This window comes from Pelodiscus sinensis, chromosome 8 (genome assembly GCF_052426305.1).
Source record: "Pelodiscus sinensis isolate ZL-2025 chromosome 8, ASM5242630v1, whole genome shotgun sequence".
Lineage (NCBI taxonomy): Eukaryota > Metazoa > Chordata > Testudines > Trionychidae > Pelodiscus > Pelodiscus sinensis.
This window is the reverse complement of record NC_143059.1, coordinates 62,572,697-62,586,897: the sequence shown is the minus strand read 5'-3', so window position 1 is coordinate 62,586,897 and position 14,201 is coordinate 62,572,697. Positions and strand designations below refer to the sequence as shown.

Here is a 14,201-nt window from a genome sequence, read left to right as displayed (position 1 = left end):
ATTTTCATTTTCAATTATTTACACATTTGATTAAAATTTAAATGTCAATTCATTTCAAATCCATTACAAGCAAAAAAACTGAGCAGACAAATCCCAAGAAGACTGATTTCAGAGCTTGCAAGCCACATGCCAGCTTTTGTTATTTTTCACTCAACATATAAAAGCAATTTTGCCTGACTTTCCATCCATAAACCGATGCTTGTTTTCCTTGTGTACAAATCTATTCAAAGCTGTACATCTAAAATAGATTTTACCTCATTGTCCAAGTTTCCTCGTATTGTTGTCATTTGCCGCTATACCATTTTTCCCCTTTATTCAGGGCTAATTTTCATTAATGTCAAAAGAACGTGCAATCAATCTGAAGGGCTGGTAGGTTAAACAAAAGAGCAACCTAAGAGAATGGCTAATTTTAAAGTCTAATAAATTAGTAACTTAATTCTTCTTTGTCATAAAAATAAATGTTATATCAGACTTGAATGTGAAACAGCTGGAAGGTTCAGTTCATGGGGTGCATTATTTGCCTAAGTGACAACACAACATCACCTGATCCTGAATCTATTGACTTCAATGAGTTCAGGATCAGGAAGTTTGGAGGGAAAAAGATAACTGACTACAAGTTTTTGGACAGGCGGGGCTGTAAGGTGCGCAGCGCGCAGGGGATGGGGCTGCACATGCACCGTGCGCCCGGGGGCGGAGCCACGCATGCACCGCATGCCCGCTGCCCAGGGCGCAGGAATGGCTAGAGCCGGCCCTGTGTCTGGTAGGCCAATGGTCTCCAACCTCGTTAAGCAATGTTTTCAGCAGTTTGTTTATGCAAAAGAAATTTGCCCGTGGGTGTCTCATCTTTGCCTTCAAAATTGCTATGGGCTCCTCAAAATGTTACCTAAAGATTTTTTTTAATGGAATAAAATAACCCATCACAGGAGCTCATTATGAAGCTGGTGTCCGCAAAGCACTGTGAAGATACAAAGTGCCCTAAAAAAGCTCAGTGTCAGCCAGTAAGGCACAAGTCTGTGTCAGACACACAGCAGAGCGGCATGGTCGCAGGAGCGGCTCTAGGTCAGGCATGTCAAACTCGAAGCCTACTGAGGGCTGCACAAATGAAAACTGATAGCTTTCAGGGCCACCAAAGAAAAAGTACTTCTATCAGAAAGCCGTAATTATTTATTACTACAGATTATGTTTTAGGTATATTTTAAAATATTTTTTCAGGTCTTGTTTGACTAATACAATAATTTGATGTGTGTAATTGTTGTTATTTGCTCATATATATTTTAATTTATATATAAATTTAAGGTAATTTTAATTCTGTATATGATACATAACTTGTTGAAATAAAAACAAGTATAGACAGTGGTTAATCAAATAGAACAGGCTTCTGTGAAAATTTGAGATACTTTGTAAGTTTGAGATTTTGCATAAACATATAATTATTCATGTGATTGCCCCAAAAGGACATATTTATTGATATAAAAATTAACAGAATACATTTTGTGATTTTATTTGGGAATAAATAAATAAAAAACATAATATTAGCAAAATATCCCCTCTGCTCCCCCAGAGTCAGACACTCCCAGCCCCATCCCTGCTCTAACCCAATACCTCACCCCTCCCCGAGAGCCAGGCACTCCCAATCCTCCCCCCCCCAACCTAATGCCTCACCCCTCCCCCAGAGCCAGGCACCCCAGCGCCCCTCAAATGATGCCTCACCCCTCCCCCAGAGCCAGGCACCCCAGCGCCCCCCAAACAAATGCCTCACTCCTCCCCCAGAGCTAGGCACTCCCAGCCCCCCCTGCAACCTAATGCCTGGGTCCCGGAGCCACCGCCGCTGCCACGCTTCTTCCTCCAGGCGCGTGAGCAGAGCGGCCAGCTGTGAGCAGGCGCTTGATGCCGTGCGCAGAGAGCACGTGGTGGAGTGCAGAGCAGCTGGCCGGCCGTGAGCACTTGCTGGAGTGCCGTGCGCAGAACGGCTGGCCAGCTGTGAGCAGTCACTGGGGTGCCATGCACAGAGCGGCTGACTGGCTGTGATCTGCACTCAGCCACGTGCTCAGAGTGGCCAGCAGGCCGCACTTTATTCTTTTATAAAAATATAGCCGCAGGACGCAAAAAACTTCAATCGGGCAGCATGCGGCCCGCCAGACACCTGTTTGACATGACGGCTCTAGCCCATATATCCCAGAGCACAGGGGCATGTAACTGCCACCCCACCCCTGAGGAGGGTGTAGCATGAGAAAAGGAAAAAGGGTCCAACTCCTCTCTGCCTTATATGGGAAGTCTGAGAGACGTGGGCAACAACATCCAGGGACTAGCAAGAAAGGGCAAAAACTACAACTATAGATGACCACTCTGCATTGGGAGAACGGGGGAACTGAGGAGAAGTAGTTTGCATTTTCCCTGCTCCCTTGGGCCATACGCTAGGGTAATATATAAACTATCATTATTATTAAAACTGATGACTCAGGTGCAGTTTTTAATTGGATGCTTTCTCACTCCCAAGGCTTGCAAAAGCTGGAGGTGCTATGGTAAATATAATATCAGAGCTTGGGAGCCAGAGAGGAAGGAATGTTTTGTAGGACTCAACAGCAACCCCTTCAAGGGCCTCAAGGGATTAACAGAAGTGGGGTGCTGACAAGTCCAGTCTATTTCTCTTCATTAGAGGATGGTGGGTATTAGGGATGTTAAAATGCATTTATTTTGGTAAACATGTAACCGCAGAAAATGTCACATTTACACGTGGGGTGGGGGGGGAGAGAAGCAGCTTCATTGGAGCCAGGGAGCCGCCTGCCTCTCCTCACGCTGCCTGCCTACTGTTCACATGATCACTTCCCTAGCTGTGTATGAGGCATACCTTGAGAATGGAAGGTTGTAAACTGGGAAGCAGTTGTGGGAAAACTGGGGAAAACTCAAGTGAGACACTCAATGTTCCCTCTAGTTTTTTCCATTCTTGTTTCAAATACATTTTGTTATATGCACCAAGGCAAGTGCAGGTATGCACCCCCTGTAGAAACACTTGCTGCTATCTATGGGCGCTCTGCTAATCACCTCCTGAATCTCTCCTGGATGGCCACCCAAGCGCACAGCTTGTAGGGAACACTGCCTCAATGCCATCTCTCTGTCTTGAACAGTTCCACTTTGTTTCTCCACCAGATTTGTGGAGTAACATCAGCAATCCCCAGTTTCAGAGTCTGATTTCCATTCCTCTTCCAGACAGCAGATTATTTATTAGAAATCATTTTAATCTGGGAAGTACTTAAAATCTGTGAAGTAGAATAGGAGGGGTTGGAAAAGACCCAGGAAAAATAAAATTAAAAAAAATCAAGCTGGGTCACTGGGATGGGCTTTCAACAATGTCTTCAACAAAGATGTTGCTCCCAGATTAGAACAGAGCTTCCAATTTTTCAAAGCTCCTCTAACTTTAAGCATTGGATTTTGGACCACATTTCATATGTTCCATCATTTTACTTTTCCCACCAACACACACAGCATTTCCCAGCCTCAAGATTCCAGGAAAATGACAGTTAATCAGTGGAAAAACTTAAAAAAAAACAAATAGTCTTGCAGCACCTTAGAGACTTAACAAAAAACATAGATGGTATCATGAGCTTTGTGGGCACAACCCACTTCGTCAGATGAAACAGTGGTTAAGTCAGGCATGACTTCACCAGCAATCTCTATCAGAGATGGCCGTGATTGGATGAGAGAGAGAAATACCTCGCCAGACAGAAAGACATTGCAGCCTAGACTGGAAAAGAGGTCTGGAAGTCCACGTTAACCCACCTGCTGGAAGGCTGGGTCAGAACTAGACATACGCAATATTGTTGAGACAATGACAAAACCTGAAGAAAACAGTCTGTGGAAAGCCCAGCAACTAGCTTTATGGGAGTCAGGAGAAGCCACACACGCCTGTTCACGGCTAATACAGCTGGTTGTAAAGCTTGAAAAAATGAAAATAAAAATTAGTTTTTAATCACACATAGGAGCCGGCACTTTTTTTTTTTTATTTGTCACCAAAAGACCTTCAGCGTTTACTTCAGCAGAAATCCACACCTACAAGCAAGTAACATGCAGACTGCATATATAAAATAAGAAATTATGCCTGGGAGAAACAGCAGAGTAAGTTATACCTTACTTCATCCTAAGAGGAAATTCAAATCCACAGATGCCTGCTGATTATTTTTGCAGATATGGATGTGGATACAAATTTTATATCTAGAACCCTTCACATTTGCAAATATCTGCAGATGTGAATATGAATATATTTTTGCAGAGACAGAAGTGGATGCAGATACAAATTTTGTATACATTTTATAATATAGATTGCTTGTTATTTCAAACTAAGCAATTCCATTCATTCACTCGTGGATTATGGAGTAGTAAGCTCACCATCATCACTGTGTTCTGTGTAACACCCATTCCCATGACATAGTACAACTAGTTGATGTTATACGTAGAAAATGCTTTTATACCTCTTATCAGGTTCTATCAACATCTAGTTACTTTTGTTGTGATGCTACATTCATTAAGGAGCCATAGCTAATAAGCAAAATGTCGTTTAACATGTATTCCTCTCTCTGAACAATCTACCTTTGTGGCTGAAAATGGTTCAGGCTGACTCTCTTGAAATCTTTTTTGAACGGTTGGTAAAATATCTGCATTATTTGATTATGGGAACGCAAATAGATGGAACTGCACGTCTGGCATGCCTCTTTCTTCTTGTTACACTAAGTCTGCCACCAAAAAGCTCAGTTTATTTGTAAAACTTCAGCTTTCTATGGGCTCACACCTCCAGGAGAAGTGTTTTTGACATGTTGCAAGCAATTTGAGAGAATATGCACAAGTAAAGTATAATATAATACTTGTATTAATACAATGTCTTTATGTTAAAGCTTTTTACAAACAATTCAATCCTGTAGTGCTCTTTTGAAATAGGAAAAGAATGTACCAGGATAACTTCAAAACTCAAAGGCAGTCACGTACAGGGCCAAGCACATCAGCTGGTGAACAGTACACAACAGCACTATATAAGAGTTTAGGAAAAGAAGTGAAGAACCTTGAAAATGGACAGCCTGATTCCACATTCATTCAGAGTAGGGAGAGTCCTTCCATTGACTCCAGTGGGCTTTGGATCAGGTCCTGAAACTGCAGGGGCAATTTTAGGTCACTGGAAATGTGCCAGGGAATTTCCCAATGGCTGCACTGTAGTGCTCTGTAGGGACAGGGTAGGTGTAGGTGATGGGGGAGACATCAGAATGGAGGGGAGCAAGGGGAAGCCCAGTCGCACAGCCCCTGAATCTGCAATGATCTTTCTTGAAGTTGGGCTGCTGGAAGTGTGCTCACAAACCCTCTCTACCAACATCTAGCAGAGACAGAACTCAGTCTGCAAATCCGATAACTGCTCTGGGAGATGACAAGATGCAGGAGTCATGGATTGATGCTGGGTATCCAGCTGCCACTGCCATGAACGTCAGCTTTGCATCACATACAGCCACACTACTCATGGAATAACAGTATTTTCTATGTCTGGGGGCTCAATCCTACCCACTTCCTCCATCCTGGCTCTTCTAAAAAAACTACAGTCAATCCTGTCTTGCTTGTGTGTTGGAGAGAGAGGGAGGGAGGGAGGGTGCTTACTCTGTGCAGGGTCTGTTATTAGGGAACACAAAATGGTTGAGCTATCAATGAAAGGCTTCTGCTTGACTATTTTCACCAGAACCTCTGACAATGCACCTTGGGCCTGATACAGTGGCCTCTGCAGCAAATGAAAGGGCTCCCATTGACTCCAGTGGGTACTGCATCAGGACCTGTGATGGCTCCTAGGCTCTTCTGAAAATACTGCTTATGTAGCACACTTACATATCCCAAGCCATCATGCTTTTCCAGCTACAGAGTTCTCAGGCATCACAAACTCAACTGAACAACAGATCTGAAATTTTTCAATATGTTCAGCTCCCACGTAGCTTCCCAAACAGCTATTTGTGTCTGTCCAAATTTTTGGTAATTTTGGCCCTAGTTAAAGTTGCAATAACTAGGATCAATTTATCCTAATTGTGAGCTCAATTGTAAAACAAACCTGAAAGTTCATAAGAGGTCACAACAGCCTATAACAAATGCTGATGGGAAATGGAATAGAAAGGGAGGCAGAAAGACAATTAGTGCAAACAAAAAGGATTATGGATATAACTCTAGGAAAGTGTTAAAATTATGCTGAGTAAACAAGAAAAGTGTGGAACCAAAAATCCATAAAAGCAAACCAGTATTTTGGATACTAGTCCTAACTGGTGGGCAGAATAATGAAGAGATGGACTACTGCGCCCACCATTCCCTTTGTGAAAGGAAGAGACTTTGGGGAGAAAAAATGGCTATAATGAAAGCTGCACCAGCATGGCTGTCAGGCCTACCTTCTCCCGGGATCTCACACCTTCGACATGAGGATCCCGAGAGATGTCCTGACCAGACAGAGCCAGAGAGAAACAGGGAGCCAGATAACCTCTGCTGGCTCCAGATGAACCCCAAGCACTACCTGGGATGAAATGTGATTAGTCTCTAACTACAACAGCTGCGGCTCATCTCTACTAACTTCTTCTCTTCTCCAAAGAGGACACCTATTACCCTATGTTACCATTAAAAAGATGATCAAGCAAGGGATTTTTCCTTCTAATACTCTCTCCAATGGAAGGGAAAAGAAACAAGGGATATTGTTAAAATGAAAACTGTATTTTACATTTCAAATGTTTAACTGTATTTTCTTCTTCTCTGTATCATTAATAATAGGTTAAAGTGATTTTAATGGTGTGTTTGTCAGAGTATTAAGTAGGCAGATGTCTCTGTATACCAAATGCCAAACCTTGTTTAAACCAGTAACTGGGTCTTAACACTTCTAAATTAATATAGCATCATCCAATGTGGCATTTGGCCAAAATAGCACCATTGACAGCCAAAGTGTTCCAGAGACTGCTGCAGGACCTTTAACGATCTCATGAGATGACCACTTCAGTTTACCGTCTCTGAATGCCAGCACCACCAGCATCAAACACAGTGCTTCCTTACATGATGCTAGGTAACAGAGTCCACTCACTGTAGGTGGTACCTTTTCCTTGCCGCTTTGGAGAATAATGAGGAGATGGCTTAAATGACTGCTGCTTGGAGCAGCTGGTTCTGGAACCCACAAGAGGAGAGGCAATTCTTGATTTAGTCCTAAATGGAACACAGGATCTGATCCAAGAGGTAAATATAACTGGATCACTTGGAAATAATGACCATAAAGTAATAACATTTAACATTCCTGTCGTGGGAAAAATACCTCAGCAGGAGAACGACACAAAAATGAGGAGGTTAGTTAATCAGAAATTAAAAGGTACAGTGACAAAAGTAAAATCCCTGCAAGCTGCATAGAAACCTTTTAAAGACACCATAATAGAGACTCAACTTAAATGTATACCCCAAATTAAAAAAACACAGTAACAGTACCAAAAAAGTGCCACCATGGCTTAACAACCAAATAAAAGAAGCAGTGAGAGAGACAAAAAAGTCTTTTTAAAAGCAGAAGTCAAATCCTAGCGAGGAAAACAGAAAGGAGCATAAACTATTTTTATACAAATTAAGTGTAAAAATATAACAAGAAAAGCCAAAAAACTCACCAAACTTAGTGACTGGGCAACAAAATGGCATACATACAATATGATGGGGACTAATTTAGCTACAACTACTCAAGAGAGAGATGTTGGAGTAATTCTGGCATAAATTACTAGATAAATTAGCATTGGAAAAGGGCAACAAAAATTATTAGGGATTTGGAACAGGTCCCATATGAAGAGAGATTAAAAACACTGGGAATTTTCAGCTCAGAAAAAGGAGATTAAGGGGGATATGAAGGAGGTCTATAAAATAATGACTGGTGTGGAAAAAGGGAATAAGGAAAAGTAATGTACCTGTTCCCTTTACATAAGAACAAAGGGTCACAAAATTAAATTAATATGCAGCAGGTTTAAAACTAACAAAAGGAAGTTTTTCTTCACTCAGCACACAGTCAACCTAGTCAACCTGTAAAACTCCTTGCCAGAGGATGTTGTGAAGACTAGGGCTTTAACAGGGTTCAAAAAAGAGTTTGATAAATTCATGGAGGTTACGTACATCAATGGGTAGGATGGGTAGGAATGGTGTCCCTAGCCTCTGTTTGTCAGGGGCTGGAAATGGATGACAGGAGAGGGATCACTTGATGATTCCCTGTTCTGTTCACTTCCTCTGGGACATCTAGTATTGGCCACTGTCGGCAGACAGGATACTGGGCTAAATGGACCTTTTGTTTGACCCAGTATGGCCATTCTTATGTTCCTATGTTCTAGGGAATCAGATCATTTCAAGTCCAAGGCCCTCTGCTGCTTGCTGCATGCTGGGCAGGGAGTACATCAGGGGTATCCACTGTCAGGTTAGCTATACGCTCTGGCGATAGAGCCCTTCCTCTGTCTCCTCCATCGGAGGTTGACAGGGTTGGTGCTCTGAGAGCCAGAGCTGCAGCTGGTCCTGTTGGCGTTTGCCGAAGATGTGCTCCTCGTGGTCCAGGACCCAGGCGATCTGGCATGATTGGAGACCTGCCAAGCAGTCTACTTAGCAGCCTTCTCTGTCCAGGTAAACTGGGTCAAGAGCTCTGGCCTGGTGGTAGGAGACGGGTGGCAGGCAGGCTCCCTCCCACCCGCGCTTCAGGCCACGAGGTGCTGCTCTGCCTGGGCATTTTTCTATCCGCCATGCATCCCTCCCCGCTGGAGAACTAGCAGGGTCTGGAGGCCAAGGTGAGGGGAGTGGCTGCAGAGATGGACAGGACTGCTCCAGTGTCTCTCCCTATAGGGGAGGGCACTGGGGCACTGGTGCTAAATCAACTGGTCCTGTCCATGCTCTGGCACCGGCTCAACACCCTGACCCTAACCCCGGAGGTCATGGCCAGACTCCAGAGGATAGCCCTAGAGTTCTTCTGGCCAGGACTGCACTGGGTTTCTGCAGGGGTCTTGTGTCTTCCCCTGGAGGAGGGGGGTCAGAGCCTGGTCTGCATGCACAGCCAGGTCCAACATTCCTCCTCCAGGTCCTGCAGAGACTCTTCTATAGTGCAGGTAGTCTAGCGTGGAGCATTTTGGTGCACATCTTCCTCCGCCGCCTCCGAAGCCTCCGATATGACTGGCAGCTCTTTTTTCTCCCCCTTACCCCGACCGGGTTTTTTCATTATATGTCCCCCGGAATCAGTTGAACCCAAGGTCTAGTCATCCCTCCCAAAAGGCTGGGGGAAGGGCTTTTAGAAATCTTTCTCAGAGCTTGTTTTAGAGCTCCTCCAGAACCTCTTATCGAGGTTCTGGATGCACTTTTCCCCACACCTTTTTATTTATGCACACCCCATCTGTGGCCCCACAAAGTGGTGAGACCTCCTCATCTACTTCCTCCTGGCCTCGGCAAAAGCCGCTATATACCAGGAGGAGGATGCTGGACGAGGGGGTGCTCTGCAACGGTGGGGCCTACTTCCGTTCCTCCCTAGTGTCACATATACGGGCAGAGTTCCTCTGGGCGGTGTCCACTGGCTCCATCGATAGGAGCAGTGGGCGCTGTCCAGGGTTCTCTGCTCGGTGTCCCCATCCGGCTCCCTCGTTTTAAACCTTTGACCCGCACCCCCTGACCGTGTTTTTCATTATTTGTCTCCCGGAATCAGTAGATCCCTAGGTCCAGCAAGGCTGGGGGAGGAACTTTTAGAAGTGGGGTTTCAAATAGTGCTTGCTGCATGCTCTGTGGTCAAGCTCTGCAACTCAAGTTGCTCTTTCTTCATGACCTGGCTCTCCAGCTGGGTCACCATACATATCTCCCTATTTCAGGGTGTCAAAGTCTTTCCTTACCAACAGTCTTAGGCAGTACCAATGCTTCAGTGAAGTCCACTTACGGTATGCCTCCTTCATGAGGGCAGAGGGGAATATACGCAGAGGGAAGAGGAGGATATACACAGCAGATACACTCAGCTGTAATCCATCCCCTACCCCTCCACATGATAGTGCTTAGGGAGCCACCCCAGATCTGGTGTGGCAAATTTCCTGTACTCAACCCTCAAATCCTGGTGTCCCTCCCACCTGCATTCCTGTTTTCGGGACTTTGAGATGAGGACTTTCCCCAGTGAGAATATTTTTTGCCAACTCTCAACAAAACTGGATTCCATTAGAATTAGAGACCATTGCACTTGAAGGGGCAACATATTTTCATAATTCCTGAACTAAGGCCTTCACCATACACCTTGATTATTTATAGCCAGTCCCATTTATGATTTATATAGAAACATAAGAACGGCCGTACTGGGTAAGACCAAAGGTCCATCTAGCCCAGTATCCTGTCTGCCGACAGTGGCCAGCACCAGGTGCCCCAGAGAGCGTGGACCGAAGACAATGATCAAGCGATTTGTCTCCTGCCATCCCTCTCCAGCCTCTGACAAACAGAGGCCAAGGACAACATTTTATCCCCTGGCTAATAGCCTTTTATGGACCTAACCTCCAGGAATTTATCTAGCTTCTCTTTAAACTCTATTACAATCCTAGCCTTCACAGCCTCCTCTGGCAAGGAGTTCCACAGGTTGACTACATGCTGTGTGAAGAAGAACTTTCTTTTATTAGTTTTAAACCTGCTCCCCATTAATTTCATTTGGTGTCCTCTAGTTCTTCTATTTAGGGAACTAATAAATAACTTTTCTTTATCAGCCCTCTCCACACCACTCATGATTTTATAGACCTCTGTCATATCCCTCCTCAATCTCCTCTTTTCTAAACTGAAAAGTCCCAGTCGCTTTAACCTCTCCTCATATGGGACCCGTTCCAAACCCCTAATCATTTTAGTTGCCCTTTTCTGAACCCTTTCCAAGGCCAAAATATCTTTTTTGAGGTGAGGAGACCACATCTGTACACAGTATTCAAGATGTGGGCGTACCATAGTTTTATACAGGGGCAGTAAGATACAGGGGCATCAAAGATGCCAACGTGCTTGACAAACATATAAGACAGGGCTTCTCAACTTTGGAAGCCTCGGGGGGCCACAATGATACTCACAGCATATGCCGAGGGCCGCAACTTTAGTGCGGTGTCATATACATGCAAATATATGCAAATAGCTTATTTCACACTGATGGGCATGAACACAAATATTAAGGCAAGTCTATACAACATGCAGGCCCCATTTAAGTCAGTTCTGCTGATATTAATAAAATGCATTATTTACCCCATTTCCACCCATATGACAGCACTTTTAATGAGCAATGACAGTTCAGGAATTTAACTACTAAAATTCGTATCAACAGAAGACCATTATGTTGACTACTTTTTTGTTTTGGCTCCCAACCCGCAAGCTGTGTGTTGAGCACCGTGTAAACCCAAACTACAACGTGAGACGCAAACCCACGGGCCACGGGTTGAGTAGCCCTGATATAAGAGATAGGGTCCCTGCCACAAAAGTTTACAACTCTGGCCCCAGTCCTGCAAGCTGTTTCATTTGATAGGGTCCTTACAACTGCACAGAGATCCAGTAAAGTCAGTAACACTCAAAGCCAGCACAGGGCCTCATCCAAGCAAAGCAGTTTGAAGACTAGAGGCCCCTGTGTACATAACACCAGGAAAGACAACAACAAAGATTTAGGAGGAAACTGAGGACAGTCACATGAGATGCCTCACTATAATCATGAAGTTGCTTGGTGTGTTAAAAAAATTGTGAACCCATGAAGATGTGCTTAATGTAAAGAGATATCTAGGGTGCCTTTTTAAACTAACATTTTACTTGTCTATTATGATTTTTTTTCCCTGAGGCAAAAGAGATCATTAATATCTTTCATTTGTTTTGATGTGATTCAAATCCATACCTTTCTGTTTTCACTTCCTCATTTTTCAATGAGCACTAAGAGTAACCAAACAAAATCACAGCACCAAACTCTAGATAGCCACGCCTGCATCAATTCTCAATTCAAAAGCAGCAAAGTTTAAAATGAGAGTGGTTCTGCATTTAATCAGGTCTGAATTGCTCACTGAAAAAGAAATAGGGAGTCCGATTTTACACACACCTGAGAAGAATTTAGGCCCCTTACCATTAGAAATCATGCAAATCTGGTCTAAAACTTTAAAGTGGTCCTGTTAGGGCAGGTGCAAATGTCTATAAACACTGTTAATATTCTGATATTGCCATGAAAAATCATACAGAGCAACCCATGTTCAGTATCACTGTTCAGTAGTCAGGCAATGGCTGAGTTATTAATATTTCATTCATAATATGTAGTAAACAACTGAGTTCTGATTAAATATAACACAACACAGTAGCATTCTCCCTATAAATACATTCATGTCATCTTTAAAAAAGGAACATTTAGAAACTGCTCCTCCCTGCACACTTTTCTAGTCCCATCATTTGGTGCGTTTAGCTTTCAAATTAATTACTCAACCAAATACCGGACCTAGCCAACAAGGTCTCATTAATACAGTCCTACAGGTGTATAGCTGGACCTATTGCTAAAGGATGCTCTGCAGCTTTAAATCTTGCAGCATCGAGCTCTGGAACATTTCCACCCCAGAGCTGCAAAATGGTACCAGGCAGGGAGAGGAAAGACATTTCTCCTCACCTCACCTATATCCTGGAGACAGTTCAGCGCCTCCCCCCGCACCTTCCTACCCCCCACCCCACAATGACTCATGTGCAGCCGGACCCCAACCCCCGAGGTCAAGCCAACCCCATGCAGGCAGCATGTCAGAGCCAATCTGCAGCAAAGTTTCCTGCAGGGGGCTGCTGCCCAGCCCAGCCCAGTGCAACGGGCTCGGGGCTGCGGAAGAAAATGCCAACCCCACCCAAGGGGCAGGTTTCTCTCTCCCGAGTCCCGGCGGCGGCTGCAGCCTGGCGGGGACTCACCTCTCGCAGACATGGCTCAGGCGGTGGGGGAAGGCACCGAGCCTCGGTGGCTAAGGGCGGGAGGCGGGAGACGAGCAGCAGCTGCCGTGGTCCTGCCGGGACGGACGCCCATGTGCCGGGGGAGGAGGCGAGCAGGGTGGCACCTGTCTGCGGCGTGTCCCGGAGCAGCAGCGCCGAGCAGGGCGCTCCATGGACAATAACACCAGCCGCCGCAGCCAATGCAGACAGTGAGCGGCCGGGGCTGGGCGGATCTAGGCTGCCTCCCTCCCTTCCTCCCTCCCCCCACCTAGTGCAGCAGGCAGGGCCGCGACACCCGGCAGATCAATACATCCCCTTGCAAGGGATCTCCGGGAAGCCGCTCCCCGCAATGCACCGCCTGCCCGGGCCAAGCGCAGAGCCGCGGGAGGCAGCGAGGGGCTGCGGTTGCAGATCAGAGCGCCGGGGTGTGCGCCAGGGACGCGGCTGTGCCCCTGCAGCAAAAGGATCTGCCCCCGGGGGTGTGTGGCGGGGCAAGAGAGAGGTTCTGCGGGTGCAAGAGAAGCGAGCGGGGTCTCAGGCAGCCAAAGGAAGCTGGGGACACCTGTGCAGCAGCAGCACGTGTCCCTCCCAAACGATTCATGTGTGTCCCGCTGTGGAAGGGACCAGGGCATATGCTGGAAGGAAGTCACAGCTGCAGAAGGGCTATGTCCTATGTCTACACAGCAGTGTTATTTCAGAGACACTGACTTTATTCCAAAATAACAGCGTGTGTCTACACAGCAAGCTGTTACAGCCGCTCCCCGAGTTACGAACCAAAGCGATCATAAATGCGGATTCGAGTTACGAACGGCAATCTGTGCTTACGAACAGCGCGGTCACCATGTAATTCTATAGGATCCAAGTTACAAACACGTCGAATTACGGACCAAGTGTTGGTCCGTAACTTGTTCGTAACTCGGGGAGCGGCTGTATTTCAAAATAATGTCTAGCTGCAGAACTTCTGCCTCTGACTCCTGTAACCCTCATTTCAGGAGGAGTAAGGGAAGTCGGGGGAAGAGTGCTCTTCCTTCAATTTCCTGGCCAGAAGCAAAATTAAGGTAATTTGACTTCAGCTACACAATTGATGTAGCTCAAGTTGCACAGCTGAATTCAACTTTTGTCCTGCTGTGTAGACATACCCTGGATGTACCACGCAACAAAGGGTAAGTGCAACATAAACGTACCTTAATATAAATTCCCTGTGAGTGAGACAAGAAAAAACATCTTCCCCCACCAAAAGATGATTATATTAGAAAGCCCCCAAACAGTCCAAAATGTTAATAGAG

The 14,201-nt window shown here is 45.4% G+C and overlaps 1 protein-coding gene across 1 annotated transcript in view; it reads right to left on the bottom strand.

Annotated features, from left to right (window-relative positions):
* The window catches only part of ABLIM1 (actin binding LIM protein 1), a 324,103-nt gene extending 310,952 nt beyond the window's left edge, over positions 1 to 13,151 (bottom strand). Inside the window, exon 1 of the transcript XR_012905702.2 lies at positions 12,898 to 13,151. The gene's annotated coding sequence lies outside the window, so the exon portion shown is untranslated. The remainder of the gene's footprint in view (positions 1 to 12,897) is intronic.
* Positions 13,152 to 14,201: the final 1,050 nt, after the last annotated feature.